Genomic DNA, 21002 nt, shown 5'->3' with positions numbered 1-21002 from the left:
GAGCAATTGTAAATGCATAGTGCCATATAATATGATGATTACAATGTACTAAGAGGATAACATTTTTGATGGGAGTGCTACTTTAATTCTTGCTCCTTCTCATGTAGAAATAGTATACAAAATCAGCCACAAAGCTTATTGGGACACACTTGGAAGTTTTGTTGCAGAAAATGTATGCTTCTGTTCATAGAATAGAATCATAGTATGTTAGTTTGGTATGGACCTCCAGGGTCATCTGGTCCAACCCCCTGCTCAATGCAGCATTCACTAAACCATCTCAGACAGATGTTTGTCTAGCCTCTGAAGACTTCCATTGAAGGAGAACTCACAACCTCTCATGGCACCCTGTTCCACTCATTGATCACCCTCACTGCCAAAAAGTATTTTCTAATATCTAATCTGTATCTTCTCCCTTTCCGCTTCATCCCATTGCTTCTCGTGTTTCCATGTAGAAATGAGAATAAAGGATGATCCCTCTACACTGTGACATCCCTTCAGATATTTGTAGACAGCTATTAAGTCTTCTCTTAGCCTTCTTTTTTGCAAGCTAAACATTCCCAGATCCTTTAACCTTGCCTCGTAGGACATACTCTGTAGTCCGCTCACCATCCTGGTAGCTCTTCTCTGAACTTGCTGCATTTGTATATGTTTTTTTACAATATAGTGCCCTGAACTGGACTCAGTATTCCAGATGAGGCCTGACCAAAGAGGAGGAAAGGGGGTAATTACTTCACCTGTTCCATCTGTCTCAATGAAGTTTGAATAATTCACATGCTACAGTAACATTTTTTTCTGATGTATGGAACAAAGTGACTTTATTTTAAATAAGATAATCTGTTTAGCAGATTCTTGCTATTACCACCATGATGTAGGGGCTGAGACCCTCATTACAGCGTAGTGTCACTTTTTGGGCTGTGTTTTGCTGTTTCAAGAATATCAGTGTTTTATCAACAGGAGATTATCTTTACTGGACTAATTACCCATCCCCACCACTGATAAGCAGCTTTCTGTCTATGCACAGTTTACATAGAAAGCTGCCAATCAGTGGTGTGGGTGGGGTAACGCAGAAATCAGCATTCAGAGAATCACTGGAATCAGGGTATCTATCCCTACATCATGCTGCTCTCAGATTACATAGAAAAACCTGATGACAAATTCCCTTCAAAGACACGGACACCTTTTGAGGCATTTTTTAATTAAACATATTACCACCACATAGTGATGCAATACTACAGTACAATACTGATCATTAATAAAAAAACACATTACTAATATTCCCATAAGTGCCATAATACACAGGAGCTTTGTACATAGAATACAGTGTATAGTGTCAGTGTGCAGGTAATACAGGGATCACCAGTGACATTATACACAGGAGCTCTGTATACAGTGTTAGTGTACAGGTAATACAGTGATCACGGGTGGCATTATACACAGGAGCTATGTATATAGTGTCAGTGTAATACAGTGATAATCGGTGACATTATACACAGAAGATCTGTATATAGTGTTAGTGTACAGGTAATACAGTGATCACTGGTGACATTATACACAGGAGCTCTGTATATAGTGTTAGTATACATGTAACACAGTGATAACCAGTGATATTATACACAGGAGCTATGTATATAGTGTCAGTGTACAGGTAATACAGGGATCACCAGTGACATTATACCCAGGAGATCTGTATATACTGTCAGTGTACAGCTAATACAGTGATCACCAGTGACATTATACACAGGAGCTCTGTATATAGTGTTAGCATACATGTAACACAGTGATAACCAGTGATATTATACACAGGAGCTATGTATATAGTATCAGTGTACAGGTAATACAGGGATCACCAGTGACATTATACCCAGGAGATCTGTATATACTGTCAGTGTACAGGTAATTCAGTGATCACCAATGACATTATACACAGGAGCTCTGTATATAGTGTATAGTGTACAGGTAATACAGTGATCACTGGTAACATTATACACAGGAGCTCTGTATATAGTGTTAGTATACATGTAACATAGTGATAACCAGTGATATTATACACAGGAGCTATGTATATAGTATCAGTGTACAGGTAATACAGGGATCACCAGTGACATTATACCCAGGAGATCTGTATATACTGTCAGTGTACAGGTAATTCAGTGATCACCAATGACATTATACACAGGAGCTCTGTATATAGTGTATAGTGTACAGGTAATACAGTGATCACCGGTGACATTATACACAAGAGCTCTGTATATACTATATAGTGTATAGTGTCACTGTACAGGTAACACAGGGATCACCGGTGACATTATTCACAGGACCTCTGTGTATAGTATAGTGTATAGTGTCAGTGTACCAGTGACCTCTCTATCAAAAATAAAATACTTCACAGCAGTAATAATATCCCTTAATTAGCCCCTACACTACAGTAGTAATGTACCATATGTACTCGATTATAAGCCGAAACACCTAAATTTGCCACGGAAAACTGGATAAGCTTATTGACTCGAGTATAAGTCGGGTATGCATTGTCACCTTATCCCTGTCCTGCTATGCGTGGCTCCCCCGTCTTGTCCTGGTATGTGGCTCCCCCGTTTTGTCCTGGTATGTGTGGCTCCTCCATCCTGTCCTGCTATGAGTGGCTCCCCCCGTACTGTCCTGCTATGTGTGGCTCCCCCCATCCTGTCCTGCTATGTGTGGCTCCCCCTGTTGTACGCATGGCTCCCCGGTACCACAAGGCTCCCCTCGTCCCACATGGCTCGGCTCCCCTGTCCCATCGCTGTATGCATGGCTCACACATCCCCGTCCTACTCACCCTCTTTGCGCCTTCGCTGCATCTCTGTTGTCCCGGCGCCAGCAGCTCATCCTGTGCTCAACAGTCATGTGGTACCACTCATTAAGGTAATGAATATGCACTCCATGCCTATGGGAGTGGAGACGCGTGCATATTAATTACCTTAATGAGCGGTACCACATGACTGCTGAGCACAGGAAGAGCTGCTGGCACTGGGATGGAGATGCAGCGATGGAGATGCAGCGACGGCGCGAGGAGGGTGAGTATGAAATCTTCTGGAAGCCGGTCGGCTGCAGCTGTTGTTTTGCCACAGCCGCAGGCAGGAGCGGCTCCTGCCGTGGCTCCGCCACTCCCCCTCCCTGGACGGCTTTCTGGACAATGACTCGTGTATAAGCCGTGGGGGCATTTTCAGCACAAAAAAATTGTGCTTATACACAAGTATATATGGTAATAATGTAATGCTCCTTCCCTTCTGAGTCCTTCTGTGCGTCCTAACAGTAGTTAGTATTGGCGTACTCAGGAGAAATTGCATAACAAATTTTGGGGTCCATTTTCTCCTGTTAAGTCTGTGAAATAAAATTTGGGGCTAAAAGAACATTTTTGTGGGAAAAATGTGATTTTTTTTTATTTCCACGGTTCTACGTTATAAACTTCTGTGAAGCACCTTGGGGTCCAAGGTGCTCACCACACATCTAGATACATTTCTTGAGGGGTAAAGTTTTTTAAATGGAGTCACTTGTGGGGGGGGTTTCCACTGTTTAGGCACATCAGGGGCTCTCCTAACGTGACATGGAGTCTGCTCTCGATTCCACCCATTTTTTAGTTCAAAAAGTCAAATAGTGCTCCTTCCCTTTTGAGCCCTGCCGTGCACCCAAGCAGTAATTTTGCCCCACATATGGGGTATTGGCATACTCAGGAAAAAATTCACAACAAATTTTGGGCTTCCATTTTCTCATATTACCCTTGTGAAAATAAAAAATTGGGGCTAAAATAACATTATTGGGGGAATAAGTAAAATGGATAGCGCTGGGTAGCCCGCCTGATCTAATAGTGTGGGCGTCACTAATAGGCTGTTAACCTGGATGCGCATTACCATTGTGTGAACAGCGCCACATACAAGTCTTCTTTGTGCAATTACATACCAAGCAACCACCCCCTCCAATGGGATTGGCAGGTTGTGAGTGGCTGTCTCAAAGGTATTTTTGCCGCCATCTTAACTACATGGGTCCACTGCATTTTTTGAAATTTTGGAGGATCTCTAAATCCTCTTTTTCTGCTATATTTGTTTAGGAATAAGTAAAATGTTCATTTTTCCTTCCACATTGCATTCATTCCTGTGAAGCACCTGAAGGGCTAATAAACTTCTTGAATTTGAATTTGACTTTGTAGGATGCAGTTTTTAGAATGGTGTCACTTTTGGTATTTTCTGTCATATAGACCCCCCCCAAAGTTACTCAAATGTGAGGTGGTGCCTAAAAAAATGGTTTTGTAAATCTTGTTGGAAAAATGACAAATTGCTGATCAACTTTAAACCCTTATAGCTTCCTAATCAAAAAAAGTTAGTTTAAAAAATTGTGCTCATGTAACGTAGGCATGCCGGAAATGTTATTCATTAACTATTTTGTGTGACCTAATTCTCTGGTTTAAGGACATCAAAATTAAAAGTTTAAAATTGTGAAATTTTCAAACTTTTCACCAAATTTAAGATGTTTTCGCAAATAAACGCAAGTCATATCATAGAAATGTTACCACGATCATTAATTACAATATGTCATGAATAAACAGTCTCAGAATCAGTGGGATCTGTTGGTCAAATTTAAAAAATGAGCCCCGGTCATTAACCTACAAAATGCTTTGGTCCTTAAGGGGTTAAAAACAAAACCCAAATAAACAATTTTTTTGCACCATTTCACTTCACTTGGAATTTTCTTTCCTGAAATCCAGTCCAGTGTTCATTAAAATGATTGATGCCATTCAGATAGACAACTTGCCTCGCCAAAAAAATAACATTAAGCCGGCGTAAAAATAAAAAAATTCTGTCTCTTAGAAGAAGGGAAGGAAAAAATAGGAGCGTAAAAATGGATAATCGCCTAGTCATGAAAAGGTTAAATTTTTTTGCTCCATTTAGCTTTTAAAAAGAATTTGTCACTAGGCCAAAAATGGGCAGTTTTTGCTCTTAGGCTGGAGTCACACTAACCTGCACAAAATACGCTCCGAAGTTTACATGCGTAATACGGAAGAATGACCCCTAAATAGTGCTCCGTAGGTCATCCGTAAGCAAGGTGAGGTCGCGTATTTTGCGCATGTGTGCATCCATATGTAATCCGTGTGGCATCCGTATGCAATCCGTATGGCGAGATTTTCTCGCAGCCTTGCAAAATGGACATTTAACGGTTTTGATGCCTGCAAACAATTTAAATCATTAGCCTGCACCCTATTTAGACACTCAGAAACAGGTGGCTGCCTACATTCTGTACATTTGTCACCTTGCTTTCACGAGGTGTGTTGGTGTTCTTTGTGCAGCATGGCAGAGGGTCTGCGATTCAATACAACTGAGCAGGTTCTCTTTACCTGGCTTTTGTCACGGTGCTTTGGGCAACCATATCCTGTGATAGTGGATCCGCGGAGGAGGAGACGCATGTGGGTCCATCCACTTTTGAGGCAACGACTCACAAGAGGGCATTTTCACATCCTCTATTCTTCTCTGCGGGAGCATCCGGAGAAATTTTACCAGTACTGTCGTATGAGCATTTACACATTTGATCGACTCTTGGAGACAGTGCGCCCTGGGATCACCTTTCAGGACACAAGGATGCGCAAAGCCATATCTGCAGAGGAGCGACTTCTACTCACAATACGGTATGTACTACACAACCACATTCTCTATGTTCATAATGTGTGTGTTAAATTATGTTTTTTGGCCTTCTTGGACAAAGTTGAATGCCCTCATCTTACTCAAAATATGCTTCACCTGACACAGCAGAATGTTACATCTAATATGTCCTGCATATCACTTAGTCATTGTGCCACCAAATATGTGTGTGTTGTTCTCTTTCATTTCCTACCAAGTTTGGTCGGCATGTAACTGATTTTTTTTTACTTTAGCCATTCTAAACTGTACTATTTCTGTTGTTCTACAGCTTCCTGTCCACTGGCCTGTCTTATGCCGCCCTCCACCATGAGTTTCTCATTGGAAAGTCAACCATTTCAGGCATAGTGAGGTCTACATGTGCACAAATCTGGACAAGACTCCATCAAGTGGTCATGCCCGAGCCCAGGATGGAAGACTGGTTAAGGATATCAAGGGACTTTGAGGAGGACTGCCAGTTTCCAAATTGTATTGGGGCCCTGGATGGCAAACATATCAGGGTGCGTAAGCCGCCGAACTCAGGCTCCCAATTCTTCAATTATAAACAATACTTTTCTGTTGTATTGTTGGCTCTGGTAGACCCTCAATGCAAGTTTATAATTGTTGACATTGGGGCCTATGGAAGGACGGGAGACTCTAGAGTCTTCAATACTTCCATAATGGCTCGGCGGCTACGCACCAACCAGTTGGATCTACCACCACCACGCCAGCTACCAGGCTCCCCTGAAGAATCAGTCCCTTATGTCCTTGTGGCAGATGAGGCCTTTCAGTTATCACGCAATGTCATGAGGCCATATCCCCGGCGCAACCTTGACCACAGGCGCAGAATTTTTAACTTGCGCCTATCACGTGCTAGGCGACTGGTGGAGTGTTCCTTTGGGATTCTTTCTGCCAAATGGCGGGTACTCCAGTCTGCCATTCAGTTGAGTGAGCAAAATGTGAATGAAGTTGTGAAAGCCTGTGTTGTTCTGCATAACTTCACCAGGATGCATGATTGTTCCTCCTCTGATGGTGTTGTGCGTAGGCCGGACAATGTGCGCAGGGTGAGACCACCTATAAACCCTCAACGTAGACCGCTCTCTGGCCTCAAAGTGCGTGATATTTTCACGAATTACTTTATCTCACCTGAGGGGGCAACTTCTTGGCAAGAGCATGCTGTGTCTATGTTATAATTTGTTTCTTTAAGTGTGTCTAAATATATATTACTCAAGCCTTTATGATTCTATGAGTGTTTCATTGCATTGGTTGGTGTCTGTTAGTATGTTGTGAGGGATTGTGAAAAATCACACAGAGACGTTAACTAGAGTAGACAAATTTTTAGTTTTGCCTTTTTTTTTTTGGTTTGCTTAAAGGCAAACATAATATTGCCATAACACAAATTTGGCAATGGTCAAAATGACCCTTTGTGCCTTCTTTAACTTGGTGTAACATTAACATTACATAACAAAACAGCAACAAACATTAGGCAATAACAACATTGCTGCATGCCTAGATTAACCTAGATTTGGCAACAAAAGGTGAGCTCCATCACCAAAATAAAGGCAACAAGATAACACTCACATTTCCTCATAATGTTATACAATCATAGAAAGATTCCACCATGACAGGCAAGGCTACCTCACATCTTTCACACAGATATTACCTGTCTGTAGAACAGACAATATTTAAGCATGCTATACTGGAAAGGATGAAAATACAACACTCACTTGTTAAGACATAGAGAGAGCGTGATATTCTGAATGCTTGTCGCCTAGAATTTTTTGACTAGAGTTTGCTAACAAAAAAGGTGACTACTTAACTAAGGCGAGCACGCCTTTCCTAGGCGTTAGCAAGTGAGTAGTGTATTTTCATCCTTTCATTTTACAGTATAGCGCATTTAAATATTCTCTTTTCTACACACATGTAATATCTGTGTGAAAGGTGTGAGGTAGCGTTGCCTGTCATGATGGATTGTTTCATATGTTTGGAAAACATTGTTTAAAAATGTGAGTGTTAAATTATGTTCTAAATGTTGGTGAAGGAGAACACCTGTTTTTTGTTTTAGATTAGGAGCACCAGTTACATCTCACTGGACATCTCCAACCATCAGAATCATAAATCCTCATATGTTGGGGAAGGGGAACGTGGCTGAACAGCCTGTGGGTGCTGCTGGACATTGTGGCCAATATCGCCCTGTGTGGGGCCATACTGTTGCCCATGATGCTGTAATTGTCCAGCCTCCTGGGCCTGTTGGGGATACTGGCCAGAGTAATGATGATGGTGAGGGGCTTCTTGTTGGCTCTGGTAGGCCCGTGGCTCATACCCACCAAGATAGCCAGATCGTCCCCGACCAGGTTGGGACCAGCCTCCAACACTGGGTGGGTACAAGTGGCCATATTGGTGGGGTTGGCTTGAGGAAGACATTTGGGGCTGCGGAATAGAAGGATGGGTAGGGGGAGGAAGGGCTTGAGGTGTTGGCCCACATATTAGGGGCTGTTCAGACCCTGCTTGAGCAAGCATCTGTGTGGATGGTCTCATGCGCATTAAATTTCGTGGTGAGAGCTGCCACCTCTCCAGAAATTCAAAAACCTCATATGGGGTATTGGGGGGGGTGCTTGCATCAAGCAGGATCGGAATACATCCCCTAATACAGAGCCTGACCTCACGGGTAAGGGCACGGAGATAAAGGGTGAGGCTACGTGCATAGGCCTCCTCACCATCATCTGTAGTTACTCTGGACAAATAATTCAGCACCCCTGTGTCCACATTGGTCCTGCTCTCTTGAATAGTGATCTGGCGCCTTCTTCTTGTTCGCCGTGATGTTAGAGCAGCCTGTGGGGAGGACCTGATCTGGGCAGTTGGGCTGCTGCTCAAGTTGCCCGGCTCTTCCAGGATGGGTGAGGTGGCAGCAGCAGACCGTCCTGGTGGTGTGGTGTGTAGGCCAGCCATTGTGTGGTCTTGTGATGCCTCATCTTCAGCCATCCTTCTTGTAGGGGGAGAAGATGGGCCAGCCACCTCATCCCCTACAGGATCTATAATGGGCTCTGCCTCTGAGGCCGTTCCTCGATCCGTAAGGTTGGATTGAGTTCTGTTATGAAATAGAACAGAGGCAAAAATACATCAATATTTTTGTCCCTGTAAAGTATTTGTGTAATGTATTTGTGTCATGTGGTGAGAGGTATGTACTTACGGTCTCAGATCCAGAATTGGGGCGAGGAAGTTCAGCTGGTCATAGTAGATATATTTGCGTTTCACATGTCCAGCATCCCCACTCCTGGACCGCTGCTGGCGTTCCCGGCGGTACTGGTCCCGGATGCTTCTCCACCGTTTCATCACATCTTCCACTGCAATGTGACAGGAAAGATTGTCAAAATCACATATTTGAGAGGTCACATTTTCGAACAGTAGTCTAGGCATGGGGCCTTCTGGGGTGTGCGTTCTACCCATGGTGGCATATGTAATTGGGCAGATACACAGGGTCTCATTAGCTACACTGAAACTAATTTTATTGGCTAGGAGGATGAGGAGCTTGTGGCCTAACCCCTAATTATGGCTGTGTGAAGCCACGTGTCACATCCTAATGTAACGGCCTCATGAGGCTAAAAGTACATGCACAGGAAGGGGGGTGCTGATTGTAGAGTCATTTTATAGCGCGCGCTAAGGTTAATGATGTTTTTATGGTTGCACTTACGAATTTTATGCTGCTCATCACGTGGTCTGTCACCAAAGTCATGGTACATCTGGCGACAGATGCGCCTCCATGACACCTCCTTTCTTGTGCGGTTCGCATAGTTTGCGTCGCGTGGGTCCCATATTTCGGGACGCTCCTGCACCAGCACAATGAGCATCTCAACATTAATATATGTGGACACCATGATGCTGCTGTACTCCGTGGAGGAGTACTTCCTGGATGTCTGGAGTGCTTTTTGAGCTCATTTGCATGTCTAGGCTTCCTGATGATGGATTGGCCCATTTCCTGTCACCAGCCAAAAGACCTGCGTATTGCTTGCAGGTCACACGTGTGTTCCGTGTGTAATGCGTATTTTTTGCGCACCCATAGTCTTGCATTGGCGTACTTCGGGCGTAGTACGCTGACAATCGCAGCATGCTGCGATTGGCACGGAGCGTAGGATACGGATGAGAAATATACGCCTGGTGCGAGTGACCCATAGAGAATCATTTGTCCGTGTCTAATGCGTGCTTTTTGCGCCTCTCAATCTCCCGTATTCCTCGCCAGTGTGACCCCGGCCTAAATGTTATTCCTGCTGCTCCCCTGAGTATTTGGGAGTTTTTTATTGAGTTTTTTATGCTTTTATGTTTTATATGAGCCTTTTTTAATTAGTTATCATTTTTATGGTCTTTACCAAGGGGGCGGTGCTTACTGGGTATTTATGCAGAGCAGCTTCAAGACACGCCCCTAGAGAATCCTGTGAGCGACTCCCTCTTGATAAACAAAATAAGAATTAGCACTAAAAAATAATTCCGTATGGATTGAAAAAAAACCTAAAAAAAAGTGAATACGCAGGGGAGCAATAAGAAAAAAAGAAAAGAAAAAAACGGCTACTTCTACCTGGTGACAAGACCTCTTGAAGACTTTTTCGATGCTCGCTTCTGGCTGCAGAATTAAATTAACTAAGAATCCGTCAGTGAGCTACTTCTGACTTTGAGTTGATAACGTTTTTTCATGTGTTGATGAACTCCTCTCATTTGATTTATGACCACAAACCACATCAAAGTTGAACTGAATATTCATGCAAACATTAATTTAGCTGAGAAAAGTTCAGTAAAAAGCAGATAAAAGAATTAGGCTAGCTTCACACTAGCGTTTATTCCACGCAGCGCACGGTGCCGCTAAGCCCCGCCCCCTGCCGGCTCCCTGCCCGCCCCATCCGGTCATCGCCGCCTACTATCGCACATGGATGCTTGCGTTCTGTGCACCCTATCTTTAGCATAGGGTGCGCAGATCGTGCGCCAGTAGGATTTTGGCGTGCGCTGCGCACTTTTGAAGCGGGGCTTAGCGGCGCCGTGCGCTGCGTGGAATAAACGCTAGTGTGAAACTAGCCTTACATGCACTCTGTCAAGAGCACACTCACTGATGCATTCTTAGTTAACTCATTCTGCATCCAGCAATAGACCATACAACACAAGTGTAGAGAAGATAAATGATGCAAAATTTTTAATGAAACCCAAATGATTTTTTTTTAATATGAAATACATGCATTTAAATAAAACAAATTGCCCACAAAGCTCTCCTCCATATCCTTTTGAAGCTTGTTTTTTATTGTCACCTATGAATATTTTGTGCAACACCAACCTAAAAGGGTATGTTTATTGCAGCTCCTTGCAGACCTATGCGTTTCGATGGTAACTAATAAAAAACCCTGTGTAGTTTGATTCTGAAGTTAGATTTTTTAATTCTACATGTTCTTGGTTAAATGGGTTTTCAGTGGGAGAAAATATTAATATGTTCTCCATTGTGCAGATTGGCAGAGGTATGGAGGTGTATGTTGACTGCACATTAAAGGGGTTATCCAGGACTGTAATTTTTTTTACTGTTGGCCTAAGAACTATGTAGTTGCTAACTGATCGCCGCTGACAATGATTCCGTAGCTTCTACTGACATTATGTCGACAGAGCAGCTACTTCTCTTCTGCTCAGCTCTGTTGAATTGGTGTGACTGCAAGTGCTGATTGATAGCTGGCTTTCCGCTGCATAACTACGGGGATCCGGCTGTTAATCAGCATGATACCAGAGTCACGCTCATCGACAGAGTAGCATATAAGAGGAAGAGCTTCGCTGTTTACAGCTGAATCTCCGGCAGGAGTGGTCGATCACTGCTCTGAGACGATGCCGGATAGCCACTACCTGCTAGTTTGTTTTTTGGCTCATAGTAAAAAAAAAATAATTTCATTCTGGATAACTGCTTTAATGATCTATCCTAAAGAAAGGTCATTAATGTTTTTTTTACCCAGAAAACCCCTTTTTTGTTATTTAAGCACTTGGGATCACGGGATTCAACAAAAATATCACATGGTTGTGCCGTCACATGAACTTCTGCATTTTATGTTTGTAAAACTATGTTAGGAAGGGAACGTGATTTTAGTACTTCAGTATACAGTATTACGCTATTATTTCTACTTTTCACAGTAATTATTTCTCCAAACCGTGACCTGCAAAATCACACCATATATAATGGTAAATAATGCAGCATGATGTGTTTAACTCTGTGAACTAGGGACCCAAAAACCAAGGATGGATGGTGGAGTCCAGGGTAAGGGACTTTAACCCCTTAAGCCCCAAGGGTGGTTTGCTCGTTCATGACCGGGCCAATTTTTACAATTCTGACCACTGTCCCTTTATGAGGTCATAACTCTGAAACGCTTCCATGGATCCCGGTGATTCTGACATTGTTTTCTCGTGACATATTGTACTTTATGTTAGTGGTAAAATTTCATTCAAATAACTTTCGTTTATTTGTGAAAAAAATGGAAATTTGGTGAAAATTTTGAAAATTTCGCAATTTTCCAAATTTGAACTTTTATGCCCTTAAATCTCAGAGATACGGCACACAAAAAACTTGATAAGTAACATTTCCCACATGTTTACTTTACATCAGCACAATTTTGGAACCAAAATTTTCTTTTGTTAGGAAATTATAAGGGTTAAAAATTGACCAGCGATTTCTCATTTTTGCAACACCATTTTATTTTTACGGACCACATCACATCTGAAGCCACTTTGAGGGGTCTATATGATAGAAAATACCCAAAAGTGACAACATTCTAAAAACTGCACCCCTTAAGGTGCTCAAAACCACATTCAAGAAGTTTATTAACCCTTTAGGTGCGTCACAGGAATTTTTTGAATATTTAAAAAAAAAATGAACATTTAACTTTTTTTCACAAAAAAAATACTTCAGGTTCAATTTTTTTTATTTTACCAAGGGTAACAGGAGAAATTGGACTGCAAAATTTATTGTGCAATTTGTCCTGAGTACGCTGATACCTGATATGTGGGGGGAACCACTGTTTCGGCGCATGGCTGAGCTCAGATGGGAAGGAGCGCCGTTTGACTTTTCCAATGCAAAATTGGCTGGAATTCAGATTGGATGCCATGTCACATTTGGAGAGCCCCTGATGTACCTAAACAGTGAAAACCCCCCACAAGTGACCCCATTTTGGAAACTAGACCCCCCAAGGAACTTATCTAGATATGTGGTGAGAACTTTGAACCCACAAGGGCTTTACTGAAGTTTATAACGTACAGCGGTACAATTAAAAAATCATATTTTTTCCACAAAAATGATCTTTTCACCCCAATTTTTATTTTCCCAAGGGTAACAGGACCCTAAAAGTTATTGTGCAATTTGTCCTGAGTACGCTGATACCCTACATGTGGGGGCAGACCACTATTTGGGCGCATGGCAGAGCTCGGAAGGGAAGCAGCGCCATTTGACGTTTTTGGCTGGAATTGAGATCGGACACCATGTCGCTTTTGCAGAGCCTCTGATGTACCAAAACAGTGGAAACCCCCCACAAATGACACCATTTTGGAAACTAGACCCCCCAAGGAACTTATCTAGATGTGTGGTGAGCACTTTGACCCCTCCAGTGCTTCACAGAAGTTTATAACGCCCGGGCGTGAAAATAAAAAAATCTTATTTTTTCCACAAACATGATCTTTTAGTCACCATTTTTTTTATTTTCCCAAGGGTACCAGGATAAATTGGACCCCAAAAGTTGTTGACCAATTTGTCCTGAGTACGCTGACACCCCATATGTGGGAGAAAACTACTGTATGGGCACACGTCTGGTCTCGGAAGGGAAATAGTGATGTTTTGGAATGCAGACTTTGATGGAATGGTCTGCGGGTGTCATGTTGCTTTTGGAGAGCCCCTGATGTACCTAAACAGTGGAAACCCCCCACAAGTGACCCCATTTTGGAAACTAGACCCCCTAAGGAACTTATCTAGATGTGTGGTGAGCACTTTGACCCCTCCAGTACTTCACAGAAGTTTATAACGCCCGGGCGTGAAAATAAAAAAATCGTATTTTTTCCACAAACATGATCTTTTAGTCCCCATTTTTTTATTTTCCCAAGGGTAACAGGAGAAATTAGACCCCAAAAGTTGTTGTCCAATTTGTCCTGAGTACTCTGACACCCCATATGTGGGAGAAAACTGCTGTATGGGCACACGTCGGGGCTCGGAAGGGAAGTAGTGACGTTTTGGAATGCAGACTTTGATGGAATGGTCTGCGGGTGTCATGTTGCCTTTGGAGAGCCCCTAATGTACCTAATGTCATGATCCAGCGTGGATCTGACAGATTAAATGGATAAGTGAACTTTTTTCCCTTTGGCTAGGTGCCAAAGTGATGTGATTGCCCCCGGTGGCCATTAGAATTATTACACGTGGTGTCGTTCATTCTAAGTTGCCCCGGTGGTGGTGAGTGGTAGTGCACTTTAGTTTCTTTGGTTTAGTGCACGTAATTATAAATCAGGTGTGAGGCTCTATAAAAAAGAACCAGGTTTGTTCAATCACGGTTGGTGATATTGTGTTTTAGTCTTTCACAAGGAAGCCTGGGTGAAAGAAGGAGCTGAACATGAGTCCTGCGAAGCCCAGACAGAGGGGACGAGTGGCAGCTAGGTGGTCTGCAAGAAGGGCTGGCATGGCGTGGTGGAGTCACAGTTTATGGTGATGGCAGGAAGTGCTTGCATGGCTTGGTGGAGTGACAACTATGGAGAGAGTTGCACTCAGCATGCGGGACTTGGTTGCTGAGAGCTGGACTCAAGCATGCTGGACTTTTTGGCAGAAGCTGGACTCATCTTTGGGACTCTGTTTACTGGGCAGCTGCAACTGGTGGTGGACTCTGCTCCAAGGCTGCACTATGGTGAAGGATCCAGTTATGGTGATGGATCCGGGTGGAGGAGGAGATGCACACAGGTGGTGGGCTCTGTTGCTAGGAGCTACGCAACAGAGCAAAGCTAAGTGTTGTTTCCCCTGTATTGTCATTTTCCCTCATGTGTGTTTAGTGTAGCGGAGGGATTAGTTTCCGCACCGACCTATTCCCTAGTGAGGGTTTAAGTTCAGGGCGAGCTAGGGTTTTTAGGTTCCTGTGCGTTGCCCGGTGTGGAACCAGCATAGGGAATGTTAGGAGTGCAGGGACACTGGCTCAGGGGAGTTTAGGAGGTCTCCACTTCCCTATTCCCTATTGCAGGGCCCACCATTGTTAATGTTACCCAGGTTCCCCTTTATTATTTAAATTCGTCTTACTGGAGGCGGGGTTTCCAGACTACTTTATATATACGTGTAATATCTAAGTTCGCCAGATGGAGGCGGCGTATCCAGCTGCACGTCTTATTATTTAAATTCGCCCAACTGGAGGCGGTGTATCCAGGGTCACGTGTGTCATATGGGTTCGCCTTGCGGTACTCGCTGCGTCCAAACACACGTGACCGTGACACCTAAACAGTGGAAACCCCCACAAATGACCCCATTTTGGAAACTAGACCCCCTAATGAACTTATCTAGATGTATGGTGAGCACTTTGAACCCACAAGGGCTTCACAGAAGTTTATAATGCCCGGGCACGAAAATAAAAAAATCGTATTTTTTCCTCAAACATGATCAATTAGTCCCCAATTTTTTTATTTTCCCAAGGGTAACAGGAGAAATTGGACCCCAAAAGTTGTTGTCCAATTTGTCCTGAGTACGCTGACACCCCATACGTGGGAGAAAACTACTGTATGTGCACACGTCGAGTCTCGGAAGGGAAGTAGTGACGTTTTGGAATGCAGACTTTGATGGAATGGTCTGAGGGTGTCATGTGCGTTTGGAGAGCCCCTGATGTACCTAAACTATTGAAACTCCCCACAAGTGACCCCATTTTGGAAACTAGACCCTCCATGGAACTTATCTAGATGTGTGGTGAACACTTTGAACCCCCAAGTGCTTCACAGAAGTTTATAACGCCCGGGCGTGAAAATAAAAAAATCTTTTTTTTCCCACAAAAATGATATTTTTGCCCCCAATTTTTTATTTTCCTAAGGGTAACAGGAGAAATTGGACCCCAAAAGTTGTTTTGCAATTTGTCCTGAGTAGGCTGATACCCCATATGTGGGGGTAAAACACTGTTTGGGCGCATGGCAGAGCTTGGAAGGGAAGGACCACCATTTGACTTTTTCAACTCAGAATTGGCTGGAATTGAGATCAGACGCCATGTTGCATTTGGAGAGCACCTGATGTGCCCAAACAGTGGAAACCCCCAATTCTAACTCCAACCCTAACCCCAACACACCCCTAACCCTAATCTCAGCCCTAACCCTAGCCCTAGCCCTAACCCTAGCCCTGGCCCTAACCCTAGCCCTAACCCTAATGGGAAAATGGAAATAAATACATTTTCTTTTAATTTTATTATTTTCCCTAACTAAGGGGGTGATAACGGGGGGTTTGATTTACTATTTATGGCAGTTTTATGTTTGGCAGCTGTCACACGCTAAAAGACGCTTTTTATTGTAAAAATAGTTTTTGCATCACTACATATTGAGAGCTATAATATAATATATAAATTTTTTTCTAATTTATTTGGCGATTTTTTAAAAATTATTTTAACACTTTTTTTTTTAACTTTATTACATTGTCCCAGGTGGGACATCACTGTCCTGTGACAGATCGCTGATCTGTCACATCACAGATCACTGTGACAGATCAGCGATCTGTCACAGACAGTGCAGCAGGCTTCCTCGTGCCTGCGCTTTGCAGGCAGTGAGGAAGCCAGCTCCCTGCAGGCCCCCGAAGTTCCCCGTCGCCATCTTGGATTTGGGGGCCTGCAGGGAAGGAGCCCCCCGCAGCAGCGCTGCACATTGCGCTGCCATGGGGGGCTCAGGGAAGCACGGAGGGAGCCCCCTCCCTGCCGATGCTTCCCTTTAACCCCTGGTACACCGCGATCGTGTTTGATCACGGTGTGCAAGGGGTTAACGCGTCGGGGGTGGTCCGTGACCGCCCCTGACACATTGTGCCGGGTGTCAGCTGCGACAATCAGCTGACACCCGGCCGCAATCAGCGGCGCTCACCACGTGGGCGCCGCTGATCGCTATGACGTACTATCCCATCCATGGGAATTAAGTCCCAGGGCACATGGACGGGATAGTACGTCATATGGGATTAAGGCGTTAAATTCTTCACCTTTAATCCCTACAAGGCTACAAATGGTTAATGACTTTCTTTGAAAGAATCTCCAGGTTTCTATCCCCTGAACAAGCCTCTGTAAATCCCACCATACACATTAAATGGCTGTCGACCGATGGCTGGTTTGGCAAGTCGTTTAGCCTGGAGTTATCTCGGTCGGCTCTCGACAGCACAAAATCACTCGTTCATCCTAATGTTCCTGTGCTCTCTATGAGAGAGCCATCGAGAGACATCTCTGGTGACGGCTTATTCCCTAGAGAACAAAATCATAGATAGACAATCAGAAATTGGACCTGCCTGATCCATATTACCCCAGGCAATAAATTGTCCTTTTGGCCAAACCAAGAGGTGGGTTCAGCCAACAAAAGTCTAATGTGTTTGGAGCCTTTAAAAACCGCTGATGCAAAGATAATGTGGAACCAAGGCAGCAGGCAGGAGATGTAGTCAGAGGGTGCAAGGGTCGAGGCTTGCAGAGTTCAGTCGTGAGCAGAGAAAAGGTTGAGGTCAGGGCTGGAAGCAAACGGAAAAATACAGTCAGAAGAACAATCTGATTCCTAACCAATGACATCGGGATCAGACTTACACTAAGATGGAAACAGACAGGAACCAGAAGGATCTTACTGTACAGACACTGAGCTCGAGCGCAAGCATGGGGCACACTGGCAATGGCTGCACCCAGGGGCATTTAGGATGCATTGTAAGAAGTCGAGCACGTGTGCGCCCCACATCCAGATGTAGGAGGAGGGCAGCAACTGTGCGCAGGATACCGGGCACTGAGAGAGGGGAGACGGCTCAGCTTTATATCATGTAGCACAGTCTATGGATGGCGACGTACATATCAATTGAAACGTTTGGAAACAGCTCCACAAGAGGCAGCCAACTTGCTCCTGGTTGCATCGACCAGAATTAAAACATCCTGAAAATACATTTTAGCTTCATTTTAAGGCTGTACTTTAAAGTAAATCAAATTGAGCAATGCAGTTGAATCTGCCGACATCATGTTATAGAGAAGGAGTATGACTAGTACTGTATTCATTGAAATCTCTGCTCTTTCTGGACTCAGATGTTAAGGGGGAGGTTGTAATCAGTGGCTAACAGCTATCTGCAAGCACAGTTGTCTAGAATTAGTGGCCAGGTGGGCGGTCCTAATCAGCGGCTAACAGCTATCTGCAAGCACAATTATCTAAAACTACTAGTCAGGTGGGTGGACCTAATCAGTGGCTAACAGCTATCTGCAAGCACAATTGTCTAGAATTACTAGTCACGTGGGCGGTCCTAATCAGTGGCTAACAGCTATCTGCAAGCACAATTGTCTAGAATTACTAGTCAGGTGGGCGCTCCTAATTAGTGGCTAACAGCTATCTGCAAGCACAATTGTCTAGAATTACTAGTCACGTGGGCGGTCCTAATCAGTGGCTAACAACTATCTGCAAGCACAATTATTTAGAATTAGTAGCCGGTGGGAGGTCCTAATCAGTGTCTAACAGCTATCTGAAAGCACAATTATCTGGAGTAAATAGTCAGGTGGGCGGTGACAATCAGTGGTTAACCACTATCTCTGCATGTACAGGGAAGGCATTCGATCACTGATTGAACCTTCCCCTTCACTGCTGAGCCTAGAATGAGCTGTGATGGAAATGAATGAAATACAAGTTATACTGAACCTTTCCTTCAGACCTATACATTAATCTGACCATCTTATCCTGCTCTATAACATGCTGCATATGCTGTAGAATGGAGAGAATTTTCCAAACATTTTCCCTTTTTATACAGCTACTTTTCAGCCATTACAACAATCTCTGTGAAATCACTTCTCTCAGCCGGGAAATTACTTTAGACAATTTACAATAATTCTTCTAAACTGAAGCGCACAAATCAATCGCTGTATATGCTGTATACTTAGCATGGTCATTTATCCCTATGCAAATAAAAGGGATCTAGTTATACCAAAATGGTCAGATATCGAATGTAGAAATCACACATTTTTTGGATTCATACGCTGGATTTTTTTTCAATTGTTAAGAATGAAAAAAAATTTACATAGACGTAATTAGCAGCAAATATTCAGAATCCGTCCTCATAGGTTGCCAGATAAACCCCGGTTACATTTTCCATAACTTGCTGGATATGGAATGATTGACAATTCCCAGCAATTATCTACAAGGTTTTGGAAAACCTTCTATGATTTTAAGCTTTGTTGGATGTGATTATTTTTCTTTATATTTTCAGGTTCATTATTTGAACATTAAGATTTATCTAAATATCGTCATCTCATCTACCTGTGATGGAGGTAAGAACGAATCCTCCACTATCGTCAGCAATCTATAATAAGTGATATTTAAAATATTGAGAACCTTGAGTCTCTAATTCAGTGTCTTATTGAGTTTTATCATTTAAAGTTTTAGGCTGAGTTCACACGTGGCGTTTTTTTCGCGTTTCCGCGGCGGTTTTAACCGCACGATTTTGCCGCGAAAACGCGAAAAATAAGCATCCCATGCATTCCTATGGGATTCCGCAATGCTGTGCTAATGCTGCGGTTTTTACCGCGGCGGAATCGCTTCGTGGTAAAAAACGCAGCATGCTCATTAATTTTGCGAAATCGCGGCGATCCCGCACCCATAGGAATGCATGGTTCCCCTTATTTCCCGCATGTGGCTGTGCACACCATGCGGAAAGTAAGCAGAACATTTGCGTATGGTACCCACGGTCCGGAGGAGAGGAGACTGTCCTCCGGGCTTTGGGTCCCATATCCCTGTAAAAAATAGAATTTAAAATAAAAAATATTGTTATTCTTACCTTCCGGCGTCCCACGCAGTCTTCCCGCCTCTCTCCACGCTCCCGGTCCCAGTAAGCCTTTGCGAAAATGCCCGCGATGACGTCCGTTCTCGCGGGATCGCGAAGTCTCGAGGTCATTCGCGCGACGTCATCGCGAATTACCGCAAGACATCGCGATCCCGCGAGAACTGACGTCATCGCGGGCATTTTCGCAAAGGATTACTGGGAACGGATGCGCGAGACGTCGGAGGGTGAGAATAACACCATTTTTATTTTTTTTTACATTCTATCTTTTACTATTGATGCCGCATAGGCGGCCTCAGTAGTAAAAAGTTGGTCACACTTGTCAGACACTATGTTTGACGAGTGTGACCAACCTGTCAATCAGTTCTCCAAGCGATGCTACAGATCGCTTGGAGAACGCTAGCATTTGCAAGCTAATTACGCTTGCAAAATGCTAGTTTTTCCGCGGGAAAATCGCGGGAATTTAAAATGCGATTTTCCTGCGGAATGGAATTCCGGAATTCTCGCGGTAATTTCCGCAAGAGTTCCGGTACGTGTGCACTTAGCCTAAATGTTTTTATATATTTTCCTTTTTACACCACGTAGGGAGACAATCAGTTTACGTCTTCATCACAAACAGCAAATGTCCAGAATCCACCTATTCTGATGGACACAAAGCTTCCACCATGTATTTTCCAGGTAAACATTTCTCTGTTTTTCCTCCATTTATTATGTTCTTCATGTCAATACTAAATCATTGTAAGTAACAATCATTCTTGTTTTGAAGAAGTGCAACAGCGAGGCCGTGATAATGTAACAAGGTGTGATAATAGAAATAATGCAATATGGTTTTTATTACTGTATTTATTTCTAATAATTATTATTTTTTCTTGCTGTACAATTTTTTAATTCTGGTTGAGAAAAGAACGAACCGATGAAAGTTATCAGCTTACAGCTGCGGAAGAATTGCCAACAGTATCTATCAGTATCTATCATTACAGTAATATTGGCAACTTCCTAGTTTCAATTTCCAGATTGGCCTTTTTTGTAGACAATATATAACGCAATATTTCATGTCTATTTCTACTTCTGCTGATGACCAAAAATATAACGGTGAAGTTGCCTTTGCTGAGTTTGTTTCTTTTGATAACCAGTGCAGTTTTTTAAAATCATGTCTTTTAATTGTTTTCAGGTTAATTAAATAAAAATGCAAAAGTGCATTTAAGTGATACAGAGTTCTTAGTAATACTCTATGAGTAATATATTACTAAGAACTCTGTATTACTTAAATGCACTTTTGCTTTTTATGTATTTAATTACAGCAGGGTTTTTCTCATTTTGTTTTTTGTAGGTTTTATAACCTGAAGTACAGTTTACAGGCCTCTCTGAAAACAACAAAC

The sequence above is a fragment of the Dendrobates tinctorius genome, unplaced genomic scaffold (genome assembly GCF_039654945.1).
Source record: "Dendrobates tinctorius isolate UK_male_01 unplaced genomic scaffold, ASM3965494v1 ptg000203l, whole genome shotgun sequence".
Classification (NCBI taxonomy): domain Eukaryota; kingdom Metazoa; phylum Chordata; class Amphibia; order Anura; family Dendrobatidae; genus Dendrobates; species Dendrobates tinctorius.
Note: the sequence above shows the minus strand (reverse complement) of the source record.